This window comes from Pongo abelii, chromosome 4 (genome assembly GCF_028885655.2).
Source record: "Pongo abelii isolate AG06213 chromosome 4, NHGRI_mPonAbe1-v2.0_pri, whole genome shotgun sequence".
Taxonomy (NCBI): domain Eukaryota; kingdom Metazoa; phylum Chordata; class Mammalia; order Primates; family Hominidae; genus Pongo; species Pongo abelii.
Genome location: NC_071989.2, coordinates 169,245,074 through 169,263,620, shown reverse-complemented (window position 1 = coordinate 169,263,620; position 18,547 = coordinate 169,245,074). Strand labels below are relative to the sequence as shown.

At 42.9% G+C, this 18,547-nt stretch overlaps 1 long non-coding RNA gene across 3 annotated transcripts in view; it reads right to left on the bottom strand.

Annotated features, from left to right (window-relative positions):
- Positions 1-16,660, bottom strand: part of LOC129059602 (uncharacterized) — a 150,201-nt gene extending 133,541 nt beyond the window's left edge. The window contains exons 1-2 of one of the 3 annotated variants that reach the window (XR_010140066.1): positions 15,874-16,660; positions 9,823-11,507 (exon numbers count right to left, since the gene is read on the bottom strand). This is a non-coding gene — a long non-coding RNA (uncharacterized LOC129059602). Of the gene's footprint in view, positions 1-9,822; positions 11,508-15,873 lie in introns of those variants that run through there. The other 2 variants (XR_008525603.2, XR_008525604.2) reach the window with 2 other exon arrangements.
- Positions 16,661-18,547: the final 1,887 nt, after the last annotated feature.

Genomic DNA, 18,547 nt, shown 5'->3' with positions numbered 1-18,547 from the left:
TTTCATAATATGGGATTCTTTTCCTTCACCGTAATTTGTAATTGTTAGATAATTTTGTATAATTATTTGATTAAAATTATCTCTCCAACAAGACTGTTTTCCATAAGCACAGAGACCATGCTAGTGTTTTTTAAATATGTATATAGGCCAGGTGTGGTGACTCACACCTGTAATCTCGGAACTTTGGGAGGCTGAGGCAGGCAGATCACCTGAGGTCAGGAGTTCAAGTTTCACCTGGCTAACATGGTGAAACCCCAGCTCTAATAAAAATACAAAAATTTGCCGGGCATGGTGGTGCACACGTGTAGTCCCAGCTACTTGGGAGGCTGAGGCAGAAGAATCACTTGAACCCAGGAGGCAGAGGTTGCAGTGAGCTAAGATTGCACAACTGCACTCCAGGCTGGGTGACAAAGCATGACTCTGTCTCTAAAAAATAATAATAAAATAAAATAAGTATATAATAGCCTTATTGAGCTATAGCTATATAGCTCACACACCAGACAATTTACCCATTTAAAGTGAAAAATGCATTGGTTTTTAGTATTTTGCAGAGTTGTACAATCATCATAATCAATTCCAGAACATTTTCATCATCCCCAAAATAGATCCCATAACCATTAGCAGTCAATCTCCATTCCCCTCCTTCACCCCTGGGGAATCACTGATCTACGTTCTGTCTATATATATGCCGGACATCTTATATAAATGAAATCATATAATCAGTGGCCTTTTGTGACTGGCTTCTTTCACTTAGGATAATGCTTTCAAGATATATCCATGTTTTAATGCGTATCAGTACATCCTTCCTATGGATGAATAATATTCCATCATTAGGATCTACCACATTTTATTTATCCATTCATCAGCTGATGGGCATTTGGGTTGTTGCTACCTTTTGCCTCTTTGATGCTTCTATGAATGAATACCCATGTAAAAGTTTTGCGTGGACATATGTTTGCATTTCTCATGGATGTGTGAACCCAAAAGTATCTGAGACAGACCTGAATCCATTTAGGAAGTTTATTTTGCCAAGGTTAAGAACATGCCTGTCACAGAGCCTCAGAAGGTCCTGACAACATTGTGCCCAAGGTGGTCGGGGCACAGCTTGGTTTTATACATTATAGGGAAACATGAGACATCAATCAATATATGTAAGATGTACACTGGTTCAGTCTGGAGAGCTGGGACAACTAGAAGCAGGGGTGGGGGCTTCCAGATCATAGGTAGATGCAAGACAAACTGTTGCATTTTTTTGTCTCTGGTTAGCCTTTTACTGAATATACAATTTACATGTGAGAGGAAGGTAGAGGAATAGTCACTTATTCGTTAGTCTGGCTTAGTGAAATAATAGGGCAGAAGAAGCAATCAGACATGCATTGTCTCACATGAGCAGAAGAATGACTGAATTCTGTCTGTCCTTTGTCCACAAGGAATTTCCTTGTGGGCAAATTGTGAGGGAGGTATGTAGCTTTTTTATCTTTGTAGCTAGCTTACGTAGGAATAAAATGGGAGGCAGGTTTGCCTCACACAGTTCCCAGTTTGACTTTCCTTTGGCTTAGTGATTTGGGGAGTCCTGAGATCTACTTTCCTTTCACAGACGTATACCTAAGTGTGGAATTTCTGTGTCATATGTTAACTGTATGGCTATCAGTTGATGAATGGCCAGACTGTTTTCCAAAGCGGCCACACTATTTTACAATTCCACCAGCAGTGTATGAGGGTTCCAGTTTCTCCACATCTTGCCAATACTTGTTAATGTCTATCTTTTGAGTATAGTTATCCTAGTAGGTGTGAAGTGGTATCTCACTATGGTTTTGATTTGCATTTCCCTGATGGCTAATGATGTTGAGTATCTCTTCATGTGCTTACTGGCCATTTGTATAGTTTCTTTGGAGAAATGTCTATTCAGATTTTTTTGTCAATTTTGTAATTGAGTTGTTTGTATTTTTATTATTGAGTTGTAAGGGTTCTCTATATATTCTAGATACAAGTCCCACATGTATAATTTGCAAATATTTTCTCCCATTCGTTGGGTGGCTTTTTAACTTTCTTAATGGGGTGTGTGCATGTGTTTTGTGTAACATTATTTCCAGCTTCTAGCATAATGTCTCCATCATAGTAGGCACTCCAGTGATAGATGGATGGAAGGAAGGAAGGAAGGGAGGGAGGTAGGGAGGGGAGGAAGGGAGGGAAGCTAGGTCTCAGTTATGCAAGCTTTCATCACAACTGTCCCAGCACTGACTGACAGCTAGGTTAAACATTAAAAGCTGATTGAGCCAGTGCCCTTATACAAAGGCTGGAATGCAACAAAAGCCCACCAAGAGTTTTGCCTGGACACTAAAGCATGACAAAATAACGAAGGAATTCTTAACAGGACCCATTTAGGATTAAACAAGTTTTAATGGGGGTCTGAAGAAACTCCCCAGGCCTCCACAAACAGGTTTATTGGAGGTCTAAAGGAACTCCCCAAACCTCCATGATTTAGCAGGAGATAAGATAAGTAATCACCCCAGCACCTGGACCCATTTAGACTAAGTAAATTTACTGAGGCTCTAGAGGAAGGTCTTCAGGACTCAGACCTTAGTTATAGATTAAAAGAAATTAATCACTAATGTCTTTAGATGAACGCACACTTACATGTAGACATATAGCTTAGAAAACTTTTTAATTTTGAGTTGGTCTAGTGATAATTTCCGGGCTTTCTCCCTGTAACTGGTTACAGAAATAAAAACTCTCTTCCTCCCCAGTTCATCTGCATCTCGTTATTGGGCCACGAGAAAGAGCAGCCTGACCCTCAGTTTGGTCCACGAACAGGAGGGAGGGAGAGAGGGAAGGAAGGGAGGGAGGGAGAGAGGGAAGGGAGGGAGGAAGAGAGAGAGAGAGGGAAGGGAGGGAAGGGAGGGAAGGAGGGAGGGAGAGAGGGGAGGGAGGGAGGGAGAGAGGGGAGGGAGGGAGGGAGAGAGGGGAGGGAGGGAGGGAGAGAAGAGGGAAAGGAGGGAGGGAGGGAACTTACTTTTACAAACCACACAGTTGAATTTCCTTATTTTAAAGATGGGGAAACTGAAAAGTTAAAAACATTAAAATGACAACATGATGAGATAATAAAAACAAGGTGATAGGCTGGGCACAGTGGCTCATGCCTGTAATCCCAGCACTTTGGGAGGCAGAGGTGAGGGGATCATAAGGTCAGGAGTTTGAGACCAGCCTGGCCAACATGCTGAAACCCCATCTCTACTAAAAATACAAAAATTAGCTAAGCATGATGGCACGCACTTGTAGTCCCAGCTACTCAGGAGGCTGAGGCAGGAGGAATGCTTCAACCTGGGAGGTGGAGGTTGCAGTGAGCTGAGATCGTGCCACTGCACTCCAGCCTGGGTGACAGAGTGAGACTGTCTCAAAAAAAAAAAAAAAAAAAAAAAAAAAAGGGTGATAGAAGTTAAAACTGGGTTTTAGCCCTAGCTTGTCTCCTACCAGCTATGGGAACTGGCAGGTCATATAACCTCTCTACACATCAGAGACCTCCTCAGAAATGGTCCTCTCTCACCAATCAGGTATTGGAAGGAGCAAAGTAAACTAATGTATGAGAAACCACTGCTTGAACATGAGTTATAATTGAGGCCGAAGGTCAAATAGCTAAATCAGCCTGGTCAGAAAATGATGGCAGGTGGCCCAATTTCTGGTCCAGGGTGAAGCATAGGGTGCCATATTTTATTTTTCAGATTGTTGCTGATTTTCTTCACCAATTAGAAGACTTTCTGGTTCAATGCAGAAAAGGGGACCACTAAATTTGTGGCAAATCACACAAATCCTGGGCCCTCCCACCACTGACAGTCCTAAACAAGAAGTGTTGCTTCTACTAACTGTAGCCCCAAGCCGAGATTGTTTTATTCACGACTGGATCCCTGGCACCTAACTGTGCCTGGCACATGGCAGATGCACAAAAGTAGTGTTTAATTTGTGGACAAATGAATGAGTGGGTGAACAAATGAATGGCACTGTAAAATAAACCTGAACCCCACAATCTTAATGAAGCCGGGGGAATTAATCTGCAGATAGAAGGATTCTGGGGTAACATTTGGGTATATCTGGAGAAAGCAAAGTATAATGCTTAGACAACAGGCTCTAGAGTTTGGCTGCCAGTGTTCTAATTCCAGCTCTGAGCCTGCCGTGAGTGCAGAGGGAAAAAGCGGCAGCCACGCATTTCCATCTCTGCTTAAACTTGCATCTATTTATGTCTATCGCTGTGCTACATCCATGCCTTTCATTCCTTCTGTTCCGTGCCAGGCTTCATGCTCCCGTTCAGCCATGGCCCTAAGCCAAAGCTCAGGCATTTTTTTCTTCTGGTTGGATCCACACAATTTGGTGATTACTATATAAACGTTTTGTATTGCTCATGCTGCAGCACCAAATCCGTTTACTCATAATGATTCACTAGAGACACTCACTTCCCTCAAGTGACATGTAATGGCTACTCCATCACCCTCAATGTGGCCTTTTACCACTTAGAATACAATGTAAATTATTTCAGAGTTTCCACTTTTTTAAGTAAGTGTTGCCTTCCCTTTCACATGAAGGAAAACCAAGACATGGAAGGGGAAAAGTGCTCCAACTTAGGTGGTTTTGCCCTGTTGCCCAGGCTGGTCTCAAATTCCTGGACTCAAGCAATCCACCCACCTTGGCCTCCCAAAGTGCTGGTATTACAGGCGTGAGACACCACAACCAGCCAACAAGGCACTTTCACGCAAATCTCACTTCACTCTCAAAAGCCATAAAAAAAAGCCATTGCCATCCTCACTTGATTAAAAAAGAGGAGGAGGAGAAGGAAAAAGAAGACAAGGAGGAGGAAGAGCAGTAGCTAAGCAGTTAAAATATCCGCCTAGCACATACAACTAACACTTTTGACCATTCGGCCCCACTGTCTGGCTCTTGAAGACATAAACAAAAATGGTTTCTTCCCTAAAGGAATTCAAAGACTAGATAAGGTGGCAAGGTACACAGATGAAAAATAAGTAACTGCAGAATGCTAGATAAACATGTACTCAGCCTGGCCTTCACAAGAGAGGCCAGCAGCTGGTAGAGAGGAGACCTTTCATTCGATCCCTCTGTGGGTCCTGAAAGCTCTGCCTTCACAGTACATGTAGAATCTGTTTACCCTCACCCAAGCCACCATCAGCTCCCACCTAGGAGACCTGCAACAGTGAGGTCTCCTGATTCCACTCCTGCCTCTGCAGTCCACCCTCCAAACAGCAGTCAGAGGGATCTTATTAAAAGATAACTCACAAGTAGGAGCTGAACAATGAGAACACATGGACACAGGGAGGGGAACATCACATACTGGGGCCTGTCGGAGGGTGGGGGACAAGGGGAGGGAGAGCAATAGGACAAATACCTAATGCATGCGGGGCTTAAAACCTAGACAACAGGTTGATGGGTGCAGCAAACCACCATGGCACATGTATACCTATGTAACAAACCTGTACCGTCTGTACATGTATCCCAGAACTTAAAGTATTAAAAAAAAAAAAAAGAGGCCAGGCACAGTGGCTCACACCTGTAATCCCAGCACTCTGGGAAACCGAGGCAGGCAGATCATCTGAAGTCAGGAGTTCAAGACCAGCCTGGCCAACATGGTGAAACCCTGTCTCTACAAAAATACAAAAATTAGCTGGGCATGATGGCGGGTGCCTGTAATCCCAGCTACTCGGGAGGCTGAGGCAGGAAGAATTGCTTGATCCTGGGAGGCGGAGGTTGCAGTGAGCCGAGATCATGCCATTGCACTCCAGCCTGGGAGACAGAGTGAGACTCCGTCTCAAAAAAAAAAAGGAGAGATAAATCAAATCATGTCACTTCCCTGCATAAAGCTCTCCAGCAGCTTTCCATCACACAGAGAACAAAACCCAAACCCCTCAGCATGGCCTACAAGGCCCATGTCATCTGGCCCCTGCCTCTACCTCCAATCGCATTTTCTACCATCCTTCCCTCATCCATCCACTCCTGCCCACCTGGCCTCCTTGCTGTTCTTAATTGCACCAAGCTGTTACCTCTTCCTGGAATGCTCTTTCCCAAAATATTTCCACTGTTCACCTGTCACTTCTTCCAGACTGTTCTCAAACCTCACCTCATCAGAGTCCATCCCTCACCCACCCTACCTAAGGAAACACAGACATGCCCCACCCATCCCCCAAATGTTCCAGCCCCTTGCCTGCTTTTCCGCCTCACACAATTTATTATTAGTTTACAGTTACTTATTTGTTTACTGTGTTTCTGCCTGGTAAGAGTGAAAGCTTCATGGGAGTAGGCCCTTTAACCAGAAGAATGCCTGGCACAGAGTAGATCAGTTTCTCAATCTTTTTTTCATTATCATCCATTTTCAGACTTTTTTTTTCCTAATCCCCCCTACTATGAAATGTTAACACTACAGATATACTATATGTCTATATATACTGTATGTATATTTGTGCTTTACACATAAAGAGAGGTTTTTTTCACCTCCTAAGGGCCAATTTTCATGCTCTTCGAGGGGAGGCATATCTTCCCCATGGAATAGGTGCTTGATAAAAATTTGTTGAATGGATAAAACTCCTGAGGAGAGCAGCAAGCTCTGAAAGATGGACATTGTTCAAGCTATAAAGTTCAGCTGGGGAAATTCCAAGCCTCCCCCCACTCAACCCTCCCATCTTTGTAGCATGAGTACATCCTGTCATGCTGTGTCTGGTGACTATCCGGTATTTTTCTAATGCAGATTTTCAGCTTTAAAACAAAACAAAACCCTACTCTTGTTTTGCATCCTGGCTCCCACTGCTATTTTGGATCCTTGAATTCACTTTTTCTCCACCTTCCTCCCCAGGCAAGCTTTAAAACCCAGATAAGGCCTGCTCCATTCGTACACAGTTTATTCTTTCCTTCATCCTACAACCTGCACTGAGTTTCTATGTGAACCAGGCGCTACAGATGAAAAGATGATGATGATTCAATCCCTGCTCTCTGGAAGCTTATGACGGTGTGAGGGTAGACAAACAGGATGCTAAGTTCAACATACCAAGGGCTCCAGGAGGAGCAACAAAGTGCTTTGAAAGGACAACTGCACTGACCCAGTGGAACCTCTCCTTGCTAATCCATTCACCCATCACTGACTTACAGAGCACCTGCTGCATGTGTCGGGCCTGTGCTAGATCCTGGGGTTGCAGCACAGACAAGACCAGCATGGCCCATGGAGATCACCAAACAGGAGAGACTGAAATCTCACTGATAATCACACAAATAAGTGAGCCTGAATGTGATAAATGCAACCAGTGGAAAAGCTCAAGGTTCTGTGAAGCACCTGGTAGTTGCAAAGAAATGACATTTAAGGAGAAACCCTGAAGAATAAGTAGAGCGTGGTCTGGCAAAGACCAGGTAAAAAGAGAGTTCCAGGCACAGGGAACAGAATGTCCAAATGGTCACAAATAGGATGTGACCAGGCACACTTGTGAGGACGGAGAGAGACTCCTCTACTGAGGTCAATAACGAGACTAGGGATGGCATGAGGAGAGGAAGGCCCAGAAAGGCAAGAGCCGATTCATGTTGGCCTTGCTGAGAAATACGGAGTTGACCTTAACTAAAGACAGAGGAAACACGGAAGGAATGTGATCCAGGTTGCATTTTTTAGATATTTTGGTTGGGTGTGGAAAACAGCTGGGAGGAGGGTAAAAAATCATCCCACACATCTGTCATCCAGTCACGCAATTTAACATGTGATCCTGCGGGGTCTTGCACCCATCGGTGCAAGTCTTGTGAGACTGTGAAATTCTCAAAGGCGGATATCACATTTTCCGCCTCTTTTAACCCCGTCCCACAACAGCAGTGCACGGCACATGGTAGACAATTAGAAAACACTTCTAGAGTAATTATTTTATAATCACAAATTCTATGTTTTTATTATGATTAACCACTCCTTCTCTCTGCCCACTGAAAGTTCCCCTCCCGTCCTCAGTCATCTTCCCATCCTCTGCCTGACTGACATATTCTGTTTCGGAAGACCACAGTATCTTTCAGACGACCTCCCACAAGCTCCCAGTCACTGCATTGCATGGAAAGCTGGACATCAGGGTGGTGATGTCCATCTTACCAAATGGTAAGCCATTGGTCCCCTTGCTGCCCCCTGCCCCCACCTGTCCCTGGTCTCCCAGACCCTCAAACCTCCAGTTCTTCAGAATCTATATCTCCAGTGAGGCACTAGTTTGTTCTTGTGCCGCCAAAACAGCCAGGCCAAAATAAACTTAAACTGTACAGTGGGAGCCATTCCTCAGCCAGAATGGGGAACAGAACAGAGCAACACAGCAAAGTAATTGCCTCCTGTTTACCAGGACGTACTTTGCACTATGAGCCATTTTGTCAACTTCATGAGATTTGCAGTCAGAAAACATGGAAACAAAAGAGCAATATGAAGGTCTTTTAACCACTGACCATTTACATTTGTCAGCATGACTGCTCCATCCATTATTATCATTTCCCTAGTGCACAGCCCAGGAAAACTGTAGTTGCATTAGATCAATAAAAAACTGAATTCTCTTTTAAGACAGAGTCCTATTGTGTAACTATGTTGGGCAAATGTATAACTTGTCCTATGAAAAGAAATCCCATACCTCATTTGGTCATAGTGCATTGTGACAGAGAAACTATTTGCTTCCATTTTTAAGAATCCACCCCCTTTCCTTTTATGTATTTTTCCCACCATATGATAGAAAATTATAAAGGAACCCAAAAGTTGTTATAAATATACTTTGCCAGATCTCACCCCAAAAAATACTACTGTGGCACTTTGCTCTTGCTATACAGAGTTAGAATAAAGGAATGGGTTTTCAATATGCATGGCTTTTAAGAGAGACTTACCTAGTATAACTTTACAAATTCGATATCCTTTCAAAGCTAAATTAATCCTGGTCTTTCAGTTCATTCTCAAAAGGTGTAAAGGAGATACATCCAAATTCCTTTATATGCTAGCTATAAAAAAAAAAATTATGTAGTACCTAACGTAGCACTTTATTTTTTTAAAAAATTTTTAAATAGTCTGCATAATTATCTCATTTAGATCTCTGCACCGCCTTAGGAGGAAAGCTGGAGCTAGCATGGAAACATTTTTGGGCCAACAAATGTTTGCCAAGAGGAAGCTGTAAGGTGATCCTCCAGTATTGAACTTTGCTAGCCCTTTCTGTAAAAAAAATTCCCCTTATAACCATGAGGTGAGTTCCTGCAAGGTGAAAAAAAAACGTTACTAAACACAAATAGCCAAACAAATAATTGCAACCCATACACCTTGTCCTGGGCACCTCTAGGCTCTGGGGCCCAGTCAGCTGGGAATCAGACGCCTGGCATAAAACATGCTTAAAGTCACAGAAACTGATGGCTAGATTCACTAAGCAGAAACAGGCAATACATTTCTCTCTGGTCTTCCAGCCTATACATTTCAAACTTGTTAACTGTTTTCTATTTGGGGATGGGGAGAATATTCTAAGTTTCACCCCTGTTTCCATGGTCTTGATGTTCTGTCTCTATGTGTATGGGCTCTGCCTACATCTGGGGTCCATTCCCTTTGTAGTTACTCAGGTACCAGTCTCTAGGGACAAGTCCCTCCATAAAGGTCACCACCTCCCAAAGAGCTTCTCCAATTCCCTCCCCACGTCCACAGCCTTAGATGCTTACCTCTGTGGAAACAATTCTCTCCTTCCAATCTCCAGGGAATAAACTCTTCGGAAGCCCAAAATGTCTTATTTGACCTGAATGTGTGCTGTATCCTTACAATGCCTGGCTCATAGAAAGCTCGCAAATGAATAATAAGAGTTATCATTGTAGTTAAGATGTATTACATGCTTATTAGGGGTAAGGCTAAATGAATTATTTCACTAAAAATTCCTAATAAAACTGTGAGGTAGGTACTATGATCAACATCATTTTATAAATGAGAAAAATTAGGCTCCGAAAGGTTCAGCAGCTTGCCCAGGCCACACAGCTGGCAAGTTAAGAAACTAGGTTTTCAACTTAATCATGCTGCCTCCAGAACCCAGGCTTCCAACCACTCTGCTGTATTGACTAAGTGAATTAAGTGAGCATCACCAAGGTCATCAAACCAATGAGCCTGACTACAGTCCCCAACGCTCAGTCCAAGGCACTTCCTTCTCTTCATCAAACCAAGTCCTGGTTTCACTGGAAGAAGGAATTGAGCCTTTAGGATAAAGGCAGAGAGCCCACACCTGCCATCCTCAACCAGCTCTTACGCATAGCAATAATCATCCCCGGGAGAAAGGCTCTCAGGCAAGGTTAATAACAAACGTAATGGTTTTACAATAGCTGCTGCTACAAAAAGCAAAACAAAAAAAAAAATTTCTGGGTGACTAAGTAACATGAATTGCTAGAAAACGAGTCTTCATTCATCCCCCTCTGAATTGCAAGATGATGGTGTGTTTTAACGGTAAATGAACACAGCATTCCCAAAGCCATCAAGTTAATGAGTCAAGTAAATCCTCAGTCTTCTCCTTATCCAGATTTTTATCTTCCCCACTGTCATTCCATCTTGCTCAGAAAATCATTTCTGGGCCTTTCTCCTGCTCCAAAGAGCTGGATTGTCACTTAAAGGCCTGTTAACTAACGAATTGCTGTTCTGCAGCTGCAAATAAAATTCACACACAGCTCAGATGAGTTTATCATGGGAGTTGATTAATTAGCAGTTACGGAGCCCTGAAAATAGAGTTCCATTTCATTAACATAGACATGTAATGTTTTGGTGCATATTGTTGTGATTTAAACATTTTGCTCCACGGCAGAGAAGACATGGAGGTGTAGGAAAAATGGGAAGTCTATGGGATAATCAGGAGTGAGATCAAATGTAAAGGATTTTTTTTAATAATGTAATGGTTAACATCGAGCTCAGGTCTTTCCTACCAGAGTCTGTTCTGAGCATTTCCTGTGATTAATTAGCTCATTTGGCCTTTGTGACCATCCTAGGAGATAGGCACTATTATTGTTAGCATTTTACACAGGAGGAAATTGTTAACCAAAAACAAAATTTGAAGCACCCCCCACCCCAACCATCTGAATGGACTTCCTCCTCAGCCAACGCTCTTTTAAAATGTAACCTGAGAGACTGTTTCGGGCCATGATGGGAAGTGGGGTTCGAACATGCCTCATTATACCTCTCCGGCATTAACATCAACACAGACTGTAAGTCTGATAAGAAATATCTTATGGGCCAGACACCATGGCTCATGCCTGTAATCCCAGCACTTTTGGAGGCTGAGGCGGGCAGATCATCTAAGGTCAGGAGTTCGAGACCAGCCTGGCCAACATGGTGAAACCCTGTCTCTACTAAAAATACAAAAATGAGCCATGCGTGGTGGTGCCCGCCAGCTACTCCGTGGTGTCCCAGCTACTCGGGAGGCTGAGGCAGGAGAATCGCTTAAACCTGGGAGGTGGACGTTGCAGTGAGCCGAGGTTGTGCCACTGCATTCCAGCCTGGGCAGCAGAGCGAGACTCTGTCAAGAAGAGAAGAGAACAGAAGAGAAGAGAAAATTTTACAACCTATTCTCTGTAAAGCCTAGTACTTAAAGGCTTCCTCTACAAATAAGAACTTGGGTTCCACAATCCTTCATCTTAACCCAGCCATTACTTTCTGTTGATCCCAGGTCTTTAGACAAACTCAACCGTCAACCAGAAAATGTTTAAATTTACCTATAGCCTAGAAGCCTCCGCTCTGAGTTGTCCCACCTTTCTGGACCAAACTAATGTATTTTTTAAATGTATTTGATTGATGTCTCATGCCTGTCTAAAATGTATAAAACCAATATGCACCTGAGCCACCTCGGGCCCATGTTCTCAGCACCTCCTGAGGGCTGTGTCACGGGCCACGGTCACTCAAATTTGGCTCAGAATAAATCTCTTCAAATATTTTATAGAATTTGGCTATTTTTCATTAACAAAATGAAGGCACACAGTTACTAAACAGTAGAGCCAAGGTTAACACTCAGGCTGGCTCCAGAGTAGTGGTTCTCAACTGGAGGGGCAGGGGGAGTGGAAGGGGAGGCTTAACCTTCCTAGGAATATTCACAGTGTCTGAAAATATTTTTGATTGCCATGAGTTGGTTGTCATTTCAAGGTGTCATGAGTTGGAGGGCATCTAGTGGGTTGAGGCCAGAGATGCTGATAAACACCTTACAATGCACAGGTCAGCACCCCCCAAGAGTAAAGAACTTTCAGTCCTAAAATGTTAATAGCGCTAAGGTGAAGAAACTCTACTCCAAAGCCTGGTCCTTGCTATTGTGTCCAAGACTTGTGCCCAGAGAAAAGGGCGGGTGACCAATGATCATCTCCCTTCCGTATGTAGCAGCTGTGTTACTTCCTGGCAGGTTACCTCAGCAGCAACAACTTACAAGGTTGATATTATTTCACTTGCCTGAAGGCTGAATTTGACCTCTTAAAAGCCCTGTGAGATCTCAGGTTTCCTAGCAAAAGCTATGAAATCTCTAGAAATAATAATTAAACATGTGACACTGGAGCAGAAATAGCAAATCACCAATAGAATAAAAATGAGATTCTAGAAAGATACATGTGTACATGCTGTAATTTAGGACCAGGTAAAAATATCCTTTCAAAGCAGAGGAAGAAATCAAAAAGCAGGAAAGCGGAGTGTACGAGAACTCTCTGTACTGTCTATGCAATGCTTCTATAAAGTCTAAAACGATCCTAATGCTAAAATTTTAGTTTTTTTAAAAAAGTAGAGGAAAAACTAGTACCTAAAGAGGAAAACATTAACACCAGATCTGTCTTATATCATACACAAAAATATACTTCAGATGGATGACAGAACTAAATGCAAATGAACAATGTGATAGCAACAAAAACTATAGAAGTTTCAAAGGTAAATATAAAAATAAATCTTTACAATCTTCACTTGAGGAAGTCCTTTCTCAATGAGACACAAAAGCAATTGCAAAAAAGACTGACAAGTCTGAGACTATCTGTGTGGCAATATAATTGCACACTGGAGCAGCAAAGAGTATCAGTTTAGTAAAGAAGTAACCAGAGTTGTTTTTGCAGCTTTCTTCTGGGAGATAATCCAGAGCCAAAACTTTGAATCTCGGGTTACAGAAGTCAAAGGGAAAGGCCCTTGTGGGGAACACCCATTTGGCATCCCTCTCTAATTTGCTTTAGATTTAACAGGGAAATTTTTCTTCCTTCTCTCTGTTCCTGGTGTCCCCGCTTGAAGGAAATCTCTGGCAAGCTGATGGATGTTATTGTTACATAGTTGCGACCTTAAGCCTAATTCTGGGTTTGGCTAGAACAACTGGCTCTTTTCTTACTATTTTAATGTCTGAACTGATATGGGTGACATTTCCTCCAGCAGTGGGGGCAGCTGATAATGATGACTGTAGGCTAGATGAGTGCTGATTGCTACACACGAAGATTACCCCAAAATGGAGGCAGTGCATGACTCTCTCCAGTACCCCAAGAGACAAAGCTAGAGAAAATACTCAGCTCCACATCCAAAACTCTGAAATTAACTTCCCCTGAGATGTGCAGAGTTTTATGCTCAAACTTCCAAAAAATATTAAAAATTCAAGATAGTCATTTTTCTCAGCATGAACTTGTGCACTCTTTTTTTTTTTTGTATATATACACCATGATTCAGCAATGAACTTGTGTTCTTATCTCCAACAAGGAATGTATCTAAATAGTCATATCTTTAAGGATATAAGTTTTTAGCAGAGTCAGGAACCTAGGAAAGAACTATACAAAGAGGTAGACAGCCCTCAGCCACCCCTTTGATGGTGTATCCACGCATTTGCATTGTCCTATTATCTTTTCTTAGAGAATCAAAAGATCTTTCTAAGATCTTGGAGAAAGAGTAACAAATAGTATGTAAGATATTATATCAGAGTCAGTCTGGAATGGGAAAAATCAGATGTGAGTCCCTACTGGAATGTGGAGCCTTAAGTTGATCACCTGATCTCTTTGAGTTTCAATTTCCTTAGCAGTAAAATGGATTTAATTCATTCATTTAACAAATATTTAATAAGTTCCCATTATGTGCTAATTCTACTGTTTCTACCAACCTTACAAATTTTATGAAAGAATTACATGAAATGACAAAAATGCTTTACAAAGTGTAAGTCATAAAAATAATTCATAAGTTATTGTTAAAAATAGAAGATTTTCTCTTGTTATTAAGTAAGACTGAAGCCCAGAACAAAATAAGAAACGTTTGCCAAATTGTAGAACAACCAGAAGGAGGAATCCCCATTGCAGTTCAAAAATTGCCCAAAAGCTGGCTTTTAGAGACCACACCCAAGACTATAGATTGCTGACAGCCACAGAAAACAAATATTTACTACAGGTTGAGCCCAAAGGCCTCCACTGAGAACCTAAAACTACACAGAACTGAAGCAGTGCGTGCATCTGATTCCCACAGGGTCTTTGGAGAAAGTGGGACTCTAGGAATTCAGAGATGAGAAGAGGGCCCAGGAATGCATCACCAGGGGCCATCCAGTCAGCTCCTCGCCCCATCCCAGGCCTGGCCTCACGGAATCCTGAAGATGAAACACCACCCACTCCACAAGCTAACAGTCCAACAACTCCAAACAACCGGTACGACCCCCAGAGTCCACGTTCTCTCTCTCAAAGAGCTTCTTGTATGGCTGCTAATCTGTTCCAAGGAGTACCATGCATAAGGACAGCAGTATGATTTTAAAAACAACAAAAACAAATAAAGAGAAGCCAGTTCTGTCCAAAAACCCATTGTTAATAACAGGGATAAAGTGTCAGCAAAGCGCTACACTCAGAAGGGTTTGGGACAAAATCAAAGCAGAACCAGGGCACACAAATGAAATAAAGGACATTGCACTTTGGGAGGCCGAAGCGGGCAGATCACCTGAGGTCAGGAGTTCGAGACCAGCCTGGCCAACATGGCGAAACCCTGTCTCTACTAAAAATACAAAAATTAGCCAGGCATGGTGGCGCGCATCTGTAATCCCAGCTACTCTCAAGGCTGAGGCACAAGAATTGCTTGGACCCAGGAGGCGGAGGATGCAGTGAGCCGAGATCGTACCACTGCCCTCCAGCCTGGGCGACAGGCCAGGAGCAAGACTCCATCTCAAAAAAAAAAAAAAAAAAAAAAGAAAGAAAGAAAGGACACTGAATGTGAAGGTCTCAAATGACAAGAAAAAACAGTAATACAATAATTAAACCCATTGAGGCATCAAGAAAGAAAAGTGACACTGTTTGCCAATTAGTATACAAGTCAGGTTCAGTATGTAAAAGATTCTTTAAAACAATAGAAAATTTAAAAAAATTCTTAATATCCAAAGACAAGATTGAGATTGAGAATAGGAACACAATAAACAAAAAGTAATAGCCATAGTCCTCCAACCCTGAAACCTCCTAAGAGCACCATATTTACTGTGCAATATTTTCATGCTATTGTCACTGCAAGAAAGTTTATGACTTGCTAAATAGAGACCACAGTCTACAACTCCAGGTTTAAAGGATATTATTTTATCATCCATAGAGATGCTAAACCACTTCCTGACCCCACTCTATCCCACCCCACCCCGAAAATAACAAAAGGTTAAAAATATGTCCCTTTGGAAATGGAGCCACATCTTTACTAAAGCACTGGAAATATCTCCAAGTCACTGACATTTTTCTATTTCCAGACCATGACAAAAGTCTCACCTACTTTAATTCTAATGTCATTTCAATATGCCTTAAACATCTTGATTATATCTTTAATGTGCCATTTACTCTGCAATAATCCACTGTACAAAAGCCTGCTGCCTCTCAAACAGAAGATAAGTACATAATAAATCAGCTTGCAATGATTATTTTTTCCCAGCTCATACTCACAGCGAGCTCCTAAAATTTCATTTTATTTTATCATTTCCAATTCAGCCGCCGTTCTCCCCCTCCTCGTTGTGCTACTGTCTCCTGTCCATCCTGTCCCCCCTTTGGCATGCCTTCCGGCCCAGGGTTTACCACTCCAATCTGCCCTGCTGGTGCCATCCAGGGAAGGAAGCGCGGTCAAGCGGTCAAGCGTCTTGGAGAAAGAGCATCTTTCTGGAGAAAGACTCTTATTTGCTGGGGTAGAGGAAGGCAGCTAAGGCCTATTTGCATATGCTTTTATTCCATTTCCACACCCTGCACGCTAACCCTCTCTGGAAAGTCCCTTCTAGATCCCTCCTCGGCACAGCGAGGGAGGAAGAGGCTGGGCCGGAATGGAAGGTTCCAGCCTGGCAGTGTCAGCTTCTCTCCGCGGAGCTGAGGGGGAAGCCGCCACCTCCCCCCATCATGCGTGCAGGGTCCGGACCCCCGGGTCGGGGACCCTCTTGCAGCACGTGTCAGGAGCAGCTTGCTGCTTTGGCCTGCGCGCTCTAGAGCGTTCTGTGCAGGATGCCCCTGCTCCCCTGCAGCCTCCCCCGAGGAAGTTCTGGTCAGGCGCTGGGTCCCCAGGCTTCCTGTCTGTACTCTCCGCAGCCCCGCGGGGAAATCCCGAGAGCTTTATCGGCTGCCCAATGAGCCTGTTGGCTTTTCAAGTGCGCGCAGGCTGTTTCAGCCAAAACCTCAATTTAAACGTTAACCAAAAATAAATAAATAACATGTGTGCAGGCATTTAAAAAGAGAGACTGCCTTTGGGGTGAAGATCAGGCAGAAAGCTCCTTTGTTTCATTGCTGCAGATACACGAGGCCTGGATTTGCTCACCCTTTGAACAAAGGGATTCTTTAAACTGTAAACTGACCTGGCAGGCGGAACACTGAGAAATCTTCCCGAGCACCTTTCTCTGGGATGTGAACATTCAAGGCAGTCCTGTGTGTCAGCTAAAGAGAACAGTCACAGCTAAATTTTAATGGGCACCTACTAGGCACCAGGCACTCTGCTAAATGTATCACGTGCATCTTCTTCCCTAATCCCACAGCAATCATAGCAGGTAGCCCGAATTATTATCTCCATTTTATGATCCCCTTTTACTCATAAGGGAATTTTATCTTTGGTGACGTTAGGGGGACTTGCCTAAGGTCACACAATTAGTAAGCGTTTCCATGGGTGCCCTTAGCTGCTCCTTTTCCCAAACTGGAAAGAACTTACAAGGCCTTTGGAATGTGCAACTGCAAATTCAAATTCCCAGTCGAGAAAAATATAGCTTCCTTTCCTTGGTCACGTGCTCATGGACAGAGAAAGACCAGCTCAAAGGATTTTGCTTCCAGGCAGATGTAGTCACTTTACTGACCTCCCCTGAAGGTTTTTGTTGCTTATCTTGCTGAGCTCCCAAAAGGTTTGTTTGAACGTCTACTATAGATAACGTTTTTAAAAGCAAATATTTATTGAGCACTTATTATACACCAGACACTGTTCATACAAACATGTTCTTATTTAATACTCCTAAGAATCCTAAAAAGCAGATACTATTAGTCTTAGATTAGAAATGAGGAAACCGAGGTTCCAAGAGAGTCGAAACTTGCCAGAGTTCACATAGCTAGAAAATATCAGAGCCAGGATTTGAATTGAGGTTTCCTGTCCCCAAATCTCTGAACCTGATACACTACATTACTCTGACTCTCAAGGGGTCCACATCAAAACTATTTCCTTGTGTGAGATTCTCTCCCATTAGAAGGGAGCTCCTTGGGGGTTTGGGGTGGATCCAGGTATCTGAGTGGGCTCTGAGCATACCTTCAGGCACTCCAGCATCTGCTGAAACGGGGTGGATGGATGGAAGGGAGGAAGCATAAGGGTGACCAGAAGAGTTAGGGGCACTCTTAACACATCCCACGTTGTATTAAGGAGTAAGCAACCTATTTGTGAAGTTTTTATAAAAGGTTAAAAGCTGCCTAATTCAGTTAGCGACAATTCTGTTTAAAGAAATCCAAAATTATTTGGATCCATGAACTGGGGTTAGACTCAAATGGAATAAACAGAAGGAACTCAGCCCTTGCTGGTTTCTGCTAACAAGTACATTATCCCGTTCCAGTCAGTTAACTCGACTTCGGCATTCCTAAGGGCTCCTTTATGACACCTGGGGGTCATTAGTATAGCTTTCCAGAAACAGGAAAGTGGATGCTTGGAGCCAGAATTTAAGTAGCTATATGCTATCAGCTGCAAGCACCTCCATCTGCTGCCTTTTGCCTCGGGAGGAATAAACTCTAAAATCTTGAGGCAGGTTTTCAGGGATGATATATGAATTCAGCCTCATCCTTTTATAACCAAAATACGTATCATTTTTGTTTCATTTTGTTGAGGGGTAGGGTGAAGGAGAGCTTAAACATCATTTATATAACTTATATTACATGCCAGGTAAAGTGCTACGTGCTTTACCACCATTATCTCATTTAATGCTTATAAGATGGGTATTCGTCTCCATTTCACAAACAAAAATCCAAAAGACAGACACTCACAGAAATTAAATAAATTCCTAGAGTTAAAAGTCAGTAAAGAAGGACTGGCACGTTGGCTCACGCTTGTAATCCCAGCACTTTGGGAGGCCGAGGCAGGTGGATCACCTGAGGTCAGGAGTTCGAGACCAGCCTG